Source organism: Quercus robur, chromosome 2 (genome assembly GCF_932294415.1).
Source record: "Quercus robur chromosome 2, dhQueRobu3.1, whole genome shotgun sequence".
In the NCBI taxonomy this organism is placed as follows: Eukaryota; Viridiplantae; Streptophyta; class Magnoliopsida; order Fagales; family Fagaceae; genus Quercus; species Quercus robur.
The window spans coordinates 53,837,871-53,855,585 of NC_065535.1; the positions used below are offsets into that span (position 1 = coordinate 53,837,871).

Sequence of the window (17,715 nt, forward strand, 5' to 3'; positions counted from 1 at the left end):
AAATAACTCTATCTCATAGTAAGTTAAATAAAAGAAGTTAGAAGATTGTTCTTCAACTCATTTAAGGTTTTTATCAAATATTGGAAAATAAGATAGTTTTATAAAAAACATTTTTTTGGAAAATAACTCATTTTCTAGAAAATATTATCGTCAAAACAAAACAAAGCATATTATGAATTATACACTTTGAATTATTTTGAAATTCTTCTCTGTACAAACACTTAACATTGGTATATAAATATACATATGTACAACCTTTCTCCTTGTATTGAGAGTAGGCCGTTGAATAATACAATTGCCCAATTTCTTCTTTAAAAGAATCTTAAAAATAATACTGTACTACAAGATCTTCTTAGCAACTACTTTAGAATTTGAATTACAAATTTCGTATAGTAGTTTTTAACCTAGCTTAATTGATAAATATTTAATAATTATACAAAAAACTTGGGATTATCAGAAGTTTGCAATAGAAAAAAAAAATTTTGTTTGAAATTATGGGAAAGGATCACATCTTATTATATAATCCACAGTACAATAATAGACTTTACAATATTGATTTCAACTCATCCTGGCCATTTTGCACAATGTTGCATCTTTTAAATCCCAACCAGGTTTACTCAATTGGATGACTAGGTTTGTATAAAAAAAATTTCAATATCATTTGCTCCACAATCCCTTCTTTCTGCCATGTAGTGCATTTTTTTTTAGAATTCTTTCATATAGCCTTTCACCTCATACAACATTCAACCTTAACAAAACATTTAAAAATCTGTTTGATTATTTTAAGTGTTCTTTTTTATTCTGCAAAAAATAACAGTGTTTCCTTTTATGACAAAATATTAATTTATTATCATGAATTTTAGGAGGTGGAGCTCTAATTATTAAGCTTCTTTTTTTTTTTTTTCACAATAAGTGGGGAGGGAGGATTTAAGGACAAAATTTAACTACAAAATTGGTTGTAACCTTAAGCTACAATCTTACTCAATAAAATAAACATTACTACATATTTTAAAAATCTAACCATTGAGTTGCATGTTCTTTACGCTCTTAATACACATATCAAAATTTGTGTTAATCGGATATTATTTACTATATGATCTGTGGGTGCCCGAGGACCGATGAGAAAGTTGAAGGGTTGTAGCTTTGGTGTGGGAATGCCACGGGCCCGAGGAAGAAAGCCGCCCGAGGAAGGGAAGAAATGAATCAAGGTACTCTGTAGTATTCTAAGTGGGAGCTAGAATCTGAAGAGAGAGAGGAAGTCAGGGTACATTAGGGAAGCTTCTGGTCTGGTGCAACCTATTGCATCCGCATTAAATGGTAGACAACAGCTTTATCGACCACATTGATGAGGAAGTGACCTAAACAGTATAAATCACAGCTAAGCAGATTCCATCCACCATCTTCTTCAGATGTTAAAAGCAACAAGTGTCATAAAAAGAGGGAGGTTAGGTGAAAATGAATGGTGGAGATATGATAGCGGTAGAAGTATATAAGGAAAAGGAGCACTGGAAAGAAAAAAATCGAAAGAGAGGCATCAAAAAGAGATAAGCACAATTGAAGAAGAGAGAGAAAGGAGAGTAAACAGTGTAACTACCTGAACAAACTTATCCTCCTCGGGCGAGCTTGTGGAGGGAGATATACTCCTTTATTTTTATAAGATTAACATTTTCTTCTCTATTTGGATGCTCGAGCAGAGTCCCCTCTTATTGTTCGTTTCCCTCTTTTACAAATTCTATTGATTTTAGCCAAGGTTTAACTATGTCATTCACTGTTCTAAGTGGGCTTGGGCCGCTAGATTTTTTGGTTCTTACATGATCTATAACCTTATATTTTATGCATTATTTTAAACTATAAAAGCATGTAATTTAAACAATTTATTGACTAGCAAAAACACATGTATATGACTAGCAAAAAATTAAAAAATAGATATAAACAACTATATAAAAATGAGAAACCTTCAACATTTTTTTAAAACAAAATTTATGAAACTATCTGTAGGGGTATTTGGCCTAAGATCTCATTATCTATGTATATATTGGGCCTAAGGCCTAAGCCAAAGATAAAGGGTCGTCCGAGGAGGAGTAAACATTATCAAGGGAGCTCGTGTTAGTAAAAGAAGAAGTTAGTTTTAATCATAATAGCCTAGGAGGTTGGGCCGAGGATGAATGCCTCTTCGGCTAACCAAAGCCGAGGTCTGTAGAGGTGGTCTGCCGTCCAGGGGAATGTTCCAGGAAGTTCTATTGGTACGAATAAGCATTGCGAAAACAAAGAACAGAGGGGAGTCCTAAAATATCTAAAGAAAAAGTTGCTACCACCGCATTAAATGCTCTACAGTTATCTCTCTGGCCACATTAATGTGAAAGTGATATCTGAACAGTGGTTCTCAGCCTTACAGCTACTACATAAAAATTGTTAAAAAGTGCTGATGGGATAAGTATCAAACACCAACCATCTGGTCTGCACGTGGAGGGTAAAGATGAAAGGGAAAAGAGTATAAAAGGAGAAGGAAGCAATGAGACAAGGGTGTCGGGAAATCAAGAGAGAAACACCGTAAAAATCAGGAATCAAATTTGTAATCAAACTTGTGAAAAATATATAAGAACTGATCTCCTCGGATTGTGCCGAGGACAATTTTCTTTAATTTAAATTAATCTAGCTACCTGTTCTTGTCATTTGAATCTACTTTATTTGTTGTCTAATTCATTTTAGTCCAGTTTTCCAACCCACTCTCTATAAATTCATTGTTTTAGGTTTTTTGGGTCTAAGTTCATCCATCTTTTGGGCTAGGGACTCAAATCTAGTCCTTACAATTGGCGCTGTCTATGGGAACTACTAATGTTATAGTGAGTATAATGTTCAACAATGGTAGGTTCAAGCTCTCCCATCATGCATTCAATGATGTATTTCTTTTTACCATATGTAATTTCTAGTACTAGTATTTTTCCTTTGAGGTAGAGGCCTTTTGAAAGTAACTTTCATTCAACGGTAAACGTTAAGGAAAATTCTTTAGGAATGTATCTTAAATTTTCTAATAAATTTAATCATATAATTGTATTGACCCATCAAGCCATAAGGATGGTGCGGGATATCGAATCCTAGCGAGCTTAGACCATAGTCGGGTATAACACAAAATGACAAAACTTAGGTACAATACTTAAATGCACTGTTCCTTAAGTTCTTCACTTAAAATTCAGTCATCATGTGGTTTTTTTCTTTTGACCATTTCAATCTCACCTAGAAAATCCGATTTGCAAACCCACAACCATGCTGTGAGAAGGGAGGGGGTGATGAGAAAATGGATAAAGGGATTGTGGCTAGAGTGCTGGGTTAAGCGGCATAGGGAGAAAAAGGGCCATTGGCAGAGGCATGAGAAAGAAAGAGAGAGCATACAGTGACTAGTGAGATGAGCTCTGAGAGAGAGAGAGAGAGAGAGAGAGAGAGAGAACAAAAGGTAAAAAGGGAATAAAATATAATATTTAGGTTTACATTTGCGCTACAGTACCATCATACATTTAGGATGGTACTATAGCACAATTGCAAATTTTTTTAGAATTGCAAGACTGAGCATTTTTGGTGCTTTGATTCTAAAGTATATCAACATATACCATTTGAGAGACTGGGTACTGATGCTCTTAGTGGTCCTACTCAATAGAAAAATGGTAAAGTTCATGTTGTGCAATGAATAAATATTAATTTTGTTGTAGCTCAAGTGCTGGTAAAATTTATTAAACATCATAGGTTGAAAACTATCTCTAAAAAAAATTTTGTTGTGATTTGTAAGATTTGTTTTATTTGGCTTTTTGTTTAGGACTAACCTAATTTTTGTGAGGCATGTTGTGGATTCAAGTGTGTAGTTGGATGTATCCATAGCATTATTCATAAGCTAATATTGATGATTTATTGTTGCTAACCTTTAATGTTGATGTCATAATTTATAAAAAAAAATTTAAATTAAAATTTGAAAAATCACCAAAAAATTAGTATTAGTTTATTGCAAATCTCAAATTGCGTCTACAAATATAAGATTACGATGTTAATGAATGTGATGAAATTTTATGAGCTTTACGTTAAGCTTTGCCCCCCTTAGGTTTGTACCCTGGCTCCGTCCCTGGTTCCCACTTCACACTCCATTTTTACTTCTTCAATGTTTTCCCTTCATTCCACTATCATCTTTTGTGGAATTTCTTGTCATCAACCCAAACCAAGCCAAACCTTCAATTCCTCGTATTTGCGCATCCACTACAAAAGAAAGATGTTTATATCTATATCCTTTGCAAAAATTATAATGTTAGATGCATGGGATTTTATGTGCATACCTACCATTCGAGAGCCATCACGTGATTCTTTGCTCAAACATTTTTACAATCTTATAATTCTATTTACATTTTTACTCGGTTTCAAAGTTCACATATAACTTGCATTAAAAATAAATAAATGAATAATTCATGTTATTTTAGACAGCATGTTGAAATAACTAAGGAAAATTCTATATTTTCCATAGAATATTCATATTTTAACAAAATATATTAACTATATTCAATCACTTTCATGATTGCCACTCCCTTTCTCCTTCATCTTACCTTCCGAGCCCAAAGTTTCCACCCCCTCCCTGCACAGGTTTTCCTCGTCCAAAGTCAAGGATGGAACACCCTTGATCTGTGATGTTGGACATGCATGGCCAGGAATAGACAAAACCAATATAGATGGTTTTAGTGATGTCTGTTGCATATGATATTTGCTTTGTTGTACAAAGTTACAAGAGTAGTTTCATTTGAATCACATGACAAACAGTACGTAATTGTGGAACACGTAAATCATTACATTGGTCACACTCACATATAACGTAAATTAATCATCTCTTGTAAAGCCATAAGGGTATGAAAGGGTGGATTTTATGTTGTTTTGCTTTTGTCATTTCATCTGGTATTATGTATTAATATTATTTATGTTAATTATTATAATTTTGTAAATAAAATATTTAAGTAGATATTACTAATGCAAATACTTATGGAAGTAGTATCATTCGAATCTTGCAATGGGAAGCAAGGTTTTCAAACCCGGACCGTTCATTAAACCGTAAAAGGAAGATGTTCAAGGTTTTTAAGTTCGAACCGAGGTTGAACCGGAGTTGAACCGTGATGACGTCATAATTAATTTAATAATTATTTAAATATAAATAAATATATTAAATTAGTATAAATAGAAAAATTGACTATAATAGTTCAAAAAAAATATAGAGATTTATCTATCAAATATTTATATATATATATATATATATATATATATATATCATAACTTTCATAAATAAAATAAGAGATATTAAATTCTAAGCAAATATAAATAATTTTTGTTAAAGTTTAATATTATAATCTTTTTATAGGAGCTTGTTTGAATTATCTTAAATTATTACCAAGCCCATTTGACAACCCTATAATTTGTCATGCCCAAGCCCATTTGACTAGGATCATTTATGAAAACTTTTAAAATAACCAAAAAAAAAAAAAAAAAGCCAAAAACAAAAACAAAAGCTGTAAGAGTAGCCGGCCAAACCATTAAAATATTTGACTAAATAGAGAACAAAACCCAATAACATTTTCAAAAAGAGAGTGGTTGACAACTTGACAGCAATAATTTAGTGGGTGACAGTAAAGCATGTCCATCACGCAGAGAAGAGTCAGTAGACTAGAAGGCTCTAGAGATCAAAGGCAAAAGCAAAATGTAGAGAGAGAGAGAAAAAAAAATGCTGAAAGAGCCGGAAAAAGTGCAGAGAGAAAAATGCTGAAGCAACAGTCGGTGAAAACCATGATAAAGAGATCGAGCTAGTGAGAGTGAGAAGAAGAATAAAAAGAAATGGTGGTGTGATCTGAGGTTGCAGAATGAAGATTCAACAATGGCTAAGCCTGTAAGTACCCAAAAAAAAAAAAAAAAAAAAAAAAAAAAAAAAAAGCTCTAAACTGAACCCGCGAGAATCGTTAAAGGAGAGGGAGACGAACATAGAAGAAGAAGCAATTGCTTCATGGCGCCACCCTTGCTTCCCCGTCGTCTTCTTCCTTTTCTCCTCTTTTTTTTTTTTTTTTTTTTGTTCAGATTCAATGGGAAGTAGTGAACCGTGTGGAGCGGTTTGATCACAGTTCTCAAAACCGTGAGATCCGACCACGGTTCGCACGAGTCCCTGTTTTTTTTCCATAGAACAGTTCTTGATGCTAAAAGAACCGTAAAAATGAACGGTTGAAGGTTTTTCCAGTCGGACCGTATGGTCCAGTCCGGGTTTCAAAACCTCGATATTGGGAAGTGCTTGAGAAAAAAATTTTATATTCTTGGCTCATGCTTACTAGCGTCATCGATGGTATTGGGTGCATAAATATGACTCATCTTGTAATGATCCAAGGAAAAGCGCTAGCCACATCTACGCTATATTTCAAAAGGACTAGTCACAATTGAGGTTGCTTGTAGTTGTTAATAAAGCCCAGCTCAACCTAGTAAATACCCAATGTGGGACTTATCACACACCCACACACATCACACAATCAATTAAATTGGGGCATTACAATCTCCCCCACTTAAATTCCTAATGTCCTCATTAGGGCCCACTTTGTGGAGTAGTGTCTCCAAACTCACACGGGGTTACCAGGTCGGCTCTGATATCATATGTAACGACCCAAAGAAAAGCACTAGCCACATATGTACTATACCTCAAAAGGACTAGTCACAATTGAGGTTCCTTGTAATTATTCATAAAGCTCAGATCTACCCAATAAATACTCGATGTGGAACTCATCACACACCCACACACATCACACAATCAATTAAATTTGGGCATCACACATCTAGATCTCTTGCTCATGCCTAGGTGAAAGACGTCAACTCAAGTCACCCCCTACACATTTTTTATTTATATAAAAAAAAAAAAAAAAAATTGCAAGTACTTATGGAAATTGTATAATATTGTTGGAATAGTTTTTTTTTTATTTATTTATTTATTTTTTATACATGTTGGAATAGTTTTTTATTACGACTAATTTGGTTTTGGACTTAAACATTATCATATAATTAATTGTTTAGTTAAAAAATATTTATATAAACCCATCCCATATAATTTCCTTCTTATTGCCCCCGAAAATGCATTCCGCAAGAATTCAAACAAAATGATAATAGCAAACACAATTTCATTCAACAAAATTACAAACAAAATTTTTTTTATACCAGACACAATTCATTCAACAAAATTACTTTTCAAAAAAAGTTTCAGTATAATACCAAATTAACACAATTTCAAATTAATAAAAGATTCATACTATCATAACGCATTTTTTCAGAATGTACTATATATACTCCCATAGTAGAGAATCCAAAGCAGCCTATCTGTTCGATCCTCTCCCAATAATCAGTTTAATACGACATGCATTCGAGACACAGCCAAAAATGATAATGCCACACGACGTAGAACCAAGCACACACAAAGTACATTGAAATAATGAAACATTCAGTGTCCACGACCTACAGAATTTGAACATCTATATTAATTGTACATTTCTCATCTCCTCCTTTTCCTCTATAAAAGTGAGAAGCCTTGTAACTGAATTTAAAAAAAAATTAATCATTGTGAAAAGTACCGACTGACTTGTGCAACCTGATTTTTTCACTAAAGTTTAAAAAGAGTTCTCTAGGTATAAATACTGGTGTCTTTTGCCTCTCTCTGTGAATTTCCCTATGAGTTTGTATCTTTCATTTTCTCTTCTATTCAGATCAGAGGCGGAGCCATTAGCCAAGGGGGGCAATTAAACAAAGGCATTCTTCTTCTATTCAAGTGTTTATCCCTTTTTCATTCTTTCTTTTTTGCACGGCATTTCCATATGTATCTCATCTTTTACCCAAAATAATTATTTTTTAAACTCAAAAAATAAACAATTAAAATTTTTAAAAAATTAATTAAAAAATCTAATATTCTTGTGCCGTAATAAAACCCTAAAGCTTCCACTGTCTTTTTTTTCTTCTCCATCTTTTGACTTTTCAATTTCAAACCCTAGGCTTTTGTTATAAACCAAAGTTTTATATAATTCAAAGAACATTAGAAAATAAATTTTGAATTCTACACATTTTTTAAGGATTCGGTTAACGGGCCTGTGCTTAGGACAATCATTAATCAACCATTTTAGAATTTTTTTTTTTATATAAAATTCATATATATTATAGTAATTTGTTCGTCAAAAATATATAATAGTAATTTCGAAATTACATTACCAATGCATGCTAATGCCAAAATTTAATATTTTGTTGCCGTAGACAAACTAGAACAACTACCAAAACAATATTTGTAACATTGGTCTTTAAGTTTTGTTGTAGGTCTTTAAGTTGGCTACAACTCTCACTTAAAAAAATTAACATAACTATGTGTTTTAAAATATAATAGTTGGATTGCATATTCTTTATATTCTTTACACGCATGTCAAATTTCATGCTAATCAGATGTTATTTACTATTCAATCTATAAACATATTTTTAATGCATAATTTTAGACTTACAAAAAATTAAAATTTAAACACTTGATTAATAACATGACTATTGATCTTTAGAAATTTTGCAGACATGAAAAATATAAGAAGAAAATATAATCCAATGGTATATTTGTCAAAATTCACATCTAATAAAAAGATATTAAATGGAGTTGTAGTCGTTAACTACAAAACTAATTTGCTTAAGAAATAGCCAGTACTTCTAAAGATTTTAGAATAGACTAACTAAAGAAAAAAAATCATTAAATAACAAAAGAAAGATTAATTTTATTACAAAACAAAGGGATGTGACATTGAATATGATTAGTGCCATGTCAATAATATAATATACAATTTTTTTTTTTTTTTCATGTTTAAAAGTTAACACATTAATTTGTAAGATTTATATAATAAAATTTATAATATATGTCACATTATTATCCTTATGGTATAAACACTTCTCTAACAATGTCTCTAAAAAAAAACACTTCTCTAACAAAAGAAATATCCTTATGGGTATAAACATTTCTATATATATGTCACATAATACCAGTTATGCTTTATGGTATAGAATGTTAGGCTATTAAGAAGCAACATGCTTAGTATTCTCAAAAAAAAAAAAAAAAAAAAAAAAAAAGCAACATACTTATAAAATAAGTTTAACTGAAATAAAAATATTAAAATGAATAAATGTAAGTACACGAAAAAAGAGAATAAGGCTACAAAGGATCCTAGTATAAAATTAGGACTTCTCACATTACATAAATATATGAAATGCACTTAATGCTATTCAGAAAACTATTACTAATAATATCAAGAATAAATTCTTCAATCATCAAAAAGGGTTAATTGCATTTTTCCTCTAAATTATAAAACTGAACAATATTTCCCTATCATTGAATGGTAATTGGCAAATTACTCCCCCTTTAATATTTTTGTTAAATTCAAAAATTGTCCATACTCCCCACCACCCCCGGGAAAAAAAAACACCCTCTCTCTCAACTCGTAGTAGTGACAGTTGGGTTTTAGATTATGTCATAAATGAGACGGGTACATAATTATCTATTTACCCATTTAGATATATACTAAATACTCATAATCCACCTAACCCATTTAATACTAAACCCATCCATTTAACCTATTAAAATCAAAGACTTAGTTCTCAAAAACAAAAACAAAAACAAAAACAAAAAAAAAAAAATATATATATATATATATATATATATATATTAAAAGACTTGAAATTTCCTGCTATCTCTCTTAGTTTCTTGGCATCCAAGCGGACCTTAATGAAAATCAATACTTGAAAATTTCTCATTCTCATACTAAAAACAAAATAATCAAAGTCTAACACAATTATACATTAGACGGTGAGTTTGCGAGAAACAATCATTGTAATCATCATTGCTAAAAAAAAAAAAAAAAACAAAATTAAAATGAAAACTACTGAAGGTGAAGAACATTTCCCCCATACCAGTTCTATTTTCTTTTTCTAAGCCTAAGCTTTCTCAGCAACCAAGCAAGGCTTCAACAAAACATAACAGAAAATTTTAAAATAAACTTTTTACAGAAAAGGCAAATCACCTAGATTGGGTTCCTCAAACTCAATTTAAAGCCCAAACTCAATCGATCTCGGCGAGATTTGGAAATCAATTCAAACAGTTTTTTTTCGATGTGAGAGAGAGAAAGGGTGTTTGTTTGGGTCTAATCGAACCAAAGAGGGAGTAGCTCCATCAGCGACAGCTGCTAACAACAGTGACTAATGGCAGCAGAGAAGAAGCTTCTTCCTTATTTCAGCCATGGAGGAGTTGTGAGAAGAGATAGAAAATGAGATAGATAAGAGAGCTTCAAGAGTTTAAAAATCATCATAACAATGGCGAGTGGTGGCAACTGATGAGAGGAGCTCAAATCTTTGGCTATGGAGGCCTCAGTGTGAGAGAGGGTTAGAAGGATTTACAATTTAAAATTGTGAGAAAAAGAGAGAGAAAACTCAAGAAAATAAATAACGTGAAAAGCAGGGTCAAGGACTTTAGAATTAAGGGTTTTGGTGTTAGAATAGTTGAAATTTTTTTTTTGGGGGGGGTGGAACTTGGCACCCATTGGATACCCAACAGGTTTACCCAATAATACTCATTTAATTGGTTAAACAGTTTGAGTCCTCACCCGTTTTACCCAAATCTTTAATTGAGTTGAGTCAAAACTTACCTGATCTAGGTGGGTTATGAGTGGCTTAACGGGCTTGGTTAAAAATTGTCACCCTACGTATGGGCAATGAAAGCCATGGGATTTTAAAACGTGAAGCACAGATGGCTATTCCATACTCACCATTGAACCCTCCTTCCTAGTTCCTGTTTATTGCCGTCAATTACCGCATCTTTGTGTGAGTCGCATCGCCACCAGAAGCCCACTAATACTCATCTCTGTACACTGCTACGAGAGTTTTTCCAAGTTGCCCTACCTATGATGTCTTTTGATTGATTGGGAGTTGAATGGAAGTAAAAATTGGAGAGAAACTGTGTGTGTGTGTGTGTGTGTGTGTGTTAAGAGGAAAGTAACTTCAACTGCAACAGGGCAAATAAAATAAAATAAAAAGGGAAAAAAATATTTTAGTTTAATTATGAATTAATAAAAATGTGGACGTGGCTTAAATGGACTCAAATCATCGTAGCTTTGAATAGAATGATTATATATCCTATTCCTATATCGCACAAGCCCGAAGCCATAGCAGCTGTTGCATGACATAAAACGCTCTCATTTCAGAGCGTGCGTGAGCCATCGTAAATACTTGACACTTCTATTAGCACCACTAGTGACTGTCATCCCAATGATACACAGATGATCTACCGATGAATCCCACCACAATTATTGTATGAAATGAAACTGTTTCTGATTACCTGCCATTAAACCACAATTTAAGCTTATACCAACACTCTAGCAACACTCGAGATGCAAAATAATAGGCCACATGTAAAAAACAATGACTAACCTACCAAATGTCTAATTCTTACAGGTTCATCCGCAACCACATAAATACTGCAATGACCAACATTTCTCAAAATCTTACCAATAAGAAGTTCTCTCTCAAAACTTCAATTTCATCTCCTATTCAGTTCTCAATGGGAATTCATTGTCTCCTTACATGGAACCACGTAAATAACTGCAATAATCAAGAATATCAGAAACTTACTGATAAACAGAATTAACTCTCAAAACTTCACTTCTGTAATTCCTATTTCATAAGGTGAAACATGAAGTTATCTATGCACCTCACTTCAGCCAAAAATAGGCAGAATAATTCCACTTCCTTTCCCATTAGAGAGAAAGATAAGCATTCATGAATAATAGGCAGAATAATTCCACTTCAGCCAAAAATAAGCATTCATAAATTTTGCTCATAAAAGTTCATACTTTACACCCATGTCTTTTTGATTAGTCATACTTCACACCTGTGTCAACAACAGGGAGGCATGGTTTACACCAACAAGCAACTGAAAACTAAGATCACAGTTCGTCATTCATCACATGATCCCCATCTCCTCCTTACCCACTCACTTTTCTCACTAAGTTTGGGGGATCAGATAAAAAGTTAAATCCAAGAGGCCATTAATCTCCAAATGTTGCAAATTCTACAAAAAAGAATGGCAACACAACTTTTTTTTTCCCCAACCCTATTTGCATACTGCTGCACCCTTGAAAATCCATAGTATGCTACAAATTCTGATACCTAGCTCTCCCAGGGATTTAAAATGCACCAAATTTGCCCTTACTATTGCAAATTTGCCCTTACCACTGCAAGCATTCATATAAATATATAAGTTATAACTTGGTGAGTCTTCTAATCTTTTTCTTTCATACAAGTTAAAAGTTTGACCAAACCTGACAAAAAGTATCCTTCTCAGCCAGGAAGTTTCCCTCTCCAAACCACTGCTACATGAAATTTACAAATTGACCCCAACAGGCTCAAAATGGATTCGATCTACAAACTCTACATGATGTTCGTTTATAAAATGAAAGTTTCAGTTTTCACAAAAATATACTCAAAAGTGTAGCTTCTTTGGCCCCTGAAACGCATACAACAAGCCAATACTTATGGTTGGCTATGGACCTTGAAATGAATACAGAGTTACATTTCAACTAATTTTCTAAAATCATAAAATATTAGAATCATTTAGCTTGCAACTGCTTCTCCAAATATAAATGCCTCAAAACCTTAAACTGAATCTAAACACTATTATACGAGGAACAATTCAGGATGGTAGCATGGACGGACATGAGCACGAGACACGATAATTCTTGAAAAACAAGAACACAGTAATTAATTATTTGATTAATTAATAATTAGTTTAGGTATACTTTAGGGCATAATTTATTAGTAGCAATCAAATTTTTATTATTTATTTACTACAAATAAATCAACTTCAAAAATAAATAAATAAAACAGTGCAAATAAAGGATCATTTTTAACAATAACATATATTTTTAATAAAGGATCATTTTTAACAATAACAGATTTTTTTTTTTTATAAGTAACAGGATTTATTGATATCAAAAAAAGGACACCCTAGTACACTGGAAGTGTACAGGGGTCAACAAATCAAGTACAAAAATTACATAAATCAAGAAAATCAAGAAAAGAAGAAAATGATTGGTTTCGCAAAGCTGACAACCAATCCAATAAAGTTCTAAAGAAAAATAACTTGAGGTCTGGCATAGATCTCTCATTATCTTCAAAAGACCGTAATATATTAATAAATAATAGTTTTATCAATAACTTTATACTTGTAAAACAATTCATGTAAATAAATAAAAGTGAAAAATTTAACAGGACCATAATTTATTGGTATACAAAAATCTTAAGCACTTAACCAAAACTATTAATAAAACCACTTGTTTTGATAGATACAAGAGAATAGAACTCTCTAAAAACAAAAATGAGAAAAATAAAATAAAAAATAGAGAACAAAACAGGGGAAAGTAGGCAAGACAAATGTAGAACTAAGAATGAGGAGCGATCAGCAATAGAGCATTGATAAATCAGATGGTGTGATGGCCATGACAGGTCGCCAATCTGACAGTGAGGATGGCTGACAAGGTTGACAATGAGAAAGCTGAGGATCGCCGATGGCGCAACATAGAGAGAGTATGAGAGAGATGAGAGAAGCTATTCTAGAATGAGAAAGAAATTTGTTTGAAGCCTTTGTTCTATTAATTGATGGTCCTCGTTATCACAATCGGTGATTTTTTCTTTTTCTTTCTTTAAATTTTTTTTAAGCCATATCAAGAGCACGTTGCAACCATGTTGAGGCTGTCCCAATTTTTTTTTTTTTTTTTTTTACCAGACACTCCATGGACACGTGTAGCCATGCCTCCTAGGTTACCATCTAACTACAACAGGAAGCTTCAAAAATTAAAATTGTATGGCATGGCTATTATTGTATAATGCATTATATTTAAAATTGCTATTAGGAAAAGAGAAAATTCACTGGAGAATCAGAAATGTAAGGATGATTTCACAAACAGAAAGAAGCGTTTATACCAACTAAATTCTGTGAATTACATCATCCTTGCCCCACCCCCCAAGCAAAAAGAAAACAAAAAACTTAGACCTAGGGATGGCAATGGATTGGTTGAAGGCTGGGAAGATCCTCCAAAGCTAGAATAAGATAAAATTATCCCATCTCAAGTTCAACCCCTAACAAGTGGGGTATAGGACTTAAATACCAAATGAATCCATCCATTTAACAATAAAAAGACCTTTTGAGTGCATTTGGTTGGGAGGAAACATGGTAGGATCGAAGAGGGTTGAGAGAACAGAAGAGATGGATTGATAATTTCTCTTGTTCAGTAGAATGGAAAAATGGAAGGAATAAGGGAGTGATGGACATTTTATATCCAGGCCCCCATTTTAATCTTCCAAAATGGGAGGAAAATAAGAGAAAGTGTCTTACATAGATAAAGTTTATTAAAGAAAATTCAACACAAGAATATAATAGGAATGTAATACAAAATACTTATTCTCTACCCTTTTCTATCCCTTCAACCAAATACTAACAATAATAATATTAATCTCTTCTTTCCATTTTATGTTCAGCCTTTTTAAATTTTCTTTCCACTCACTTTTTTTTTTTTTTTTTTTTTTGGATAAGTAATAAAGATTTATTGATATCAAAAAAAGAGACACTCAAGTACACAAGGAGTATACAGGGGTGTACATATCAAATACAAAAATTACATAAATCAAGTAAATCCAAAATTGAAGAAAAAGGTTGGTTTCTCCACATTGAGAACCAATCCAATAAGGTTCTAAAAAATAGAAGCTTGAGATCAAGCATAGAACACTCATTCTTCAAAACACCTACTATTTCTTTCCTTCCAAATACACCACATCAAACAATGAGGAACAACAATCCATATATATCCATTACAATGGCGACCAAATCGACCTTGCCAACATGCAAGAAGCTCAACAATAGACATTGGCATAACCCAACAAACTCCAAATAAACCAAAAACCATATCCCACAACTCCAAAGCAACCGGACAATGAAGGAATAGATGTTTCTTTCCTCTCTACCAAACAAACCCTCTGGTTGCAACTCCACACCAACGGACTATTCTATTACAAAAAAATTTGAAGTACCCTAGACCTATAGATGGCAATTGGTTAGGTGAATGCCAAAAAGGTCACCCAAAAACCCAAATTTAACTAAAATGTCCCATTTCAAGCCCAATCCTAAGACAAGTTGGGTTTCAACCTTAACCACTGATACCAGCCCCACCTCACTTGATAAAGATACAAACAAGACAGATATGGAAAAAGAATTCTTAAATTTTTGCAAGAAGAAGAAAAAAGGGATTATCTAGCATTTTTCTATAAAAGCCACAAGCCTTACAAAAAGAAATCAAATTTTCTTTTACCCTAGACAAAATTCAAGAACTGCAAAGTCGATTATGTACATAAAATTTATGAAACCTACAAATTAAATATTTTGTTAATATTAGAAGTCAATTATATTTTTATTGGTCAAGCTTTGGACGTAAATTAGGTTATTAGTAATTCATTTAATTTCTTCGAATCAAGCGTATTTTTGTAAATCAATAGTTGGCTTTCCTAAGTCAACTAGAATTAGGGTCAAGGTAGTTAAAGGTGAAAGGCAACCTTAAGGTGCCAAGGCCTTATATTGCCCAAGGCCCCGAGGTGTGAGGCGAAAAGGCCTTTGGTGCAGCCAAGGTCAGCCCATTCCAGTAGACCTGGAATTTACCAAATTGTCTTTATTCTAGGAGAACTTAATTAAAACCAATCCAACAAGGAAAAACAAAAACAAACAATCAAATAAGAGTCAATTCAACTTTAGATTGACCAAGGAAGGTCCCAAGAAAACTCTTCATCATCTGAAACATCCCAAATTACAAAGTCTTTAAAGGAAACTGCAATCAAATAAGAGTCAATTCAACTTTAGACTGACTAAGGAAGGTCCCAAGAGAACTCTTTATCATCTGAAACATCCCAAATTAAAAAACTCTTTAAATGAAACTGCCAGTTATGTTCCCATCATTGACTCCTAGGTTTTTAATTTTTTATCATTTTTCGTCTTTGTTTCTTTATTGCAATTTTCTATCTGCATCAAATTTTAGTATCAAAGCTCGTTCTACATCATTCACACAAAATACGAATTGAAATTCATATTCCATTCTTTTCCATTAATTAAATTATATATCAATTCCCATTCAAAAGCCTAAAACTTTATACCCACAAAAATTAATTACCGACACAGAGAAATCAATATCTCCACCAATACCCTTTGGAAATAAGGATAGGAGGCCAAACCACCAAAAAAAAATAAAAAAGCCTTAGATCCGTCAAAAGCACCCTAGAAGCATACAGCACCAACACCTGAAAACAATTGGCTTTTCAAAGGATTTACTATTTCCATTCCCAAAGCCACCACAAATCTTAATGTTCCCTAACCCAACCTATTAGGAAAGGATTGGGTGACCCTAAAAAGCCACTAAGTTCCCTATTCAACCCCAAATATAATAGATGATAATAATGATAATTTGATGTACTTAGTCAACAAACATAACCCACAAATGATTGCTAATCTCACACAAGACAGAAGCTTGAACGGGCTTTAATACCAAGTTTGATGTAGGATTTTGAGGAATTTCAGCACTAAACTAGATTCTTGATATGATATTGAATGTGTTGATGGCTGTTTGGTATTAAAACAATGAAAAGAACATCAAATAAAGAAAGATAAAACACTGGGCAATCACACTTAGGCTTTCCTAAGCAGTCACACTTAGGTAGGAGAAAGCAATCACACCTCAAGCTTGAAAAAAGTTGGAATGCTATTAAAATCTATCAATATTATTGAATACAATAAAGCCATTATATAGGCAATTTCTAAATCCTTTCTTAGAAAGACTAGGAATTCTAAATAACCTATTACTAGAATGATTAGGATTACTTATAACAAAAAAAAAAAAAGTACTTGGAAGAACTTCTAAACCAAATAGAAAAAAGGATTCAAAAAACAAAATAAGATTAATGGGCTTCGGTACAACCAAGGACAGACCATTCGAGGTATTTTAAAATTACCAAATTGCCCCCATTCTAGTAAAACTCAATTAAAACTGATCCTGCAGCAAATAAACAAAAGCAAACAATAACATAAGACTCAATTCAACTTTAGACTGACTAAGCAAGGTCCCCCAGAGAGCTCTCCATCAGCCCAAACATCCCAAAATTAATGCTATAGCATTACAACCAGCTTTCTGTCACAATTTATAAGTCTTTAAAGTGGGCTGCCAATTACATCCCATCAAGTCCCACAGACCCTATTGAGTTGGTAAATTCATTAACCACCCTAGATGCATACATGAATCCACTTGGATTTTTGAGGGATTTACAAGTTCCATTCCCCAAGCCACCACAACTCTTAATGGTTACCCAAACCCGACCTATTAGGAAAGGATTAGGTGACCCTAAAGGGCCACTAAATGCCCTACTCAAACCCAAATGAAATAATAACCTACAAATAATTTCTAATCTTGAAACACAAACTAATCATATAAATGCAAGCATATGCAAGTATATATGTATCTTATTTATGCATCCCATACTTATCTATTAATTCATCTATAAATAACATCGAGCCCCATCACCTACATTTTTAGCTATGCCATGCCCTGTTTCAAGTTGGCAAGGCAAATCAGAAAT

General features: G+C 32.8%; 1 long non-coding RNA gene across 2 annotated transcripts; it reads right to left on the reverse strand.

The window, feature by feature from the left end:
• Positions 1-11,085: 11,085 nt before the first annotated feature.
• On the reverse strand, positions 11,086-13,363 carry LOC126714015 (uncharacterized). 2 transcript variants are annotated; one of them, XR_007651519.1, is made up of 2 exons: positions 11,483-13,363; positions 11,086-11,386 (listed from the first exon to the last, which is right to left on the reverse strand). It is a non-coding gene; the product is annotated as an uncharacterized LOC126714015 (long non-coding RNA). The 2 variants fall into 2 exon arrangements; XR_007651520.1 differs by having other exon boundaries at positions 11,479-13,363.
• Between the last annotated feature and the right edge of the window lie 4,352 nt (positions 13,364-17,715).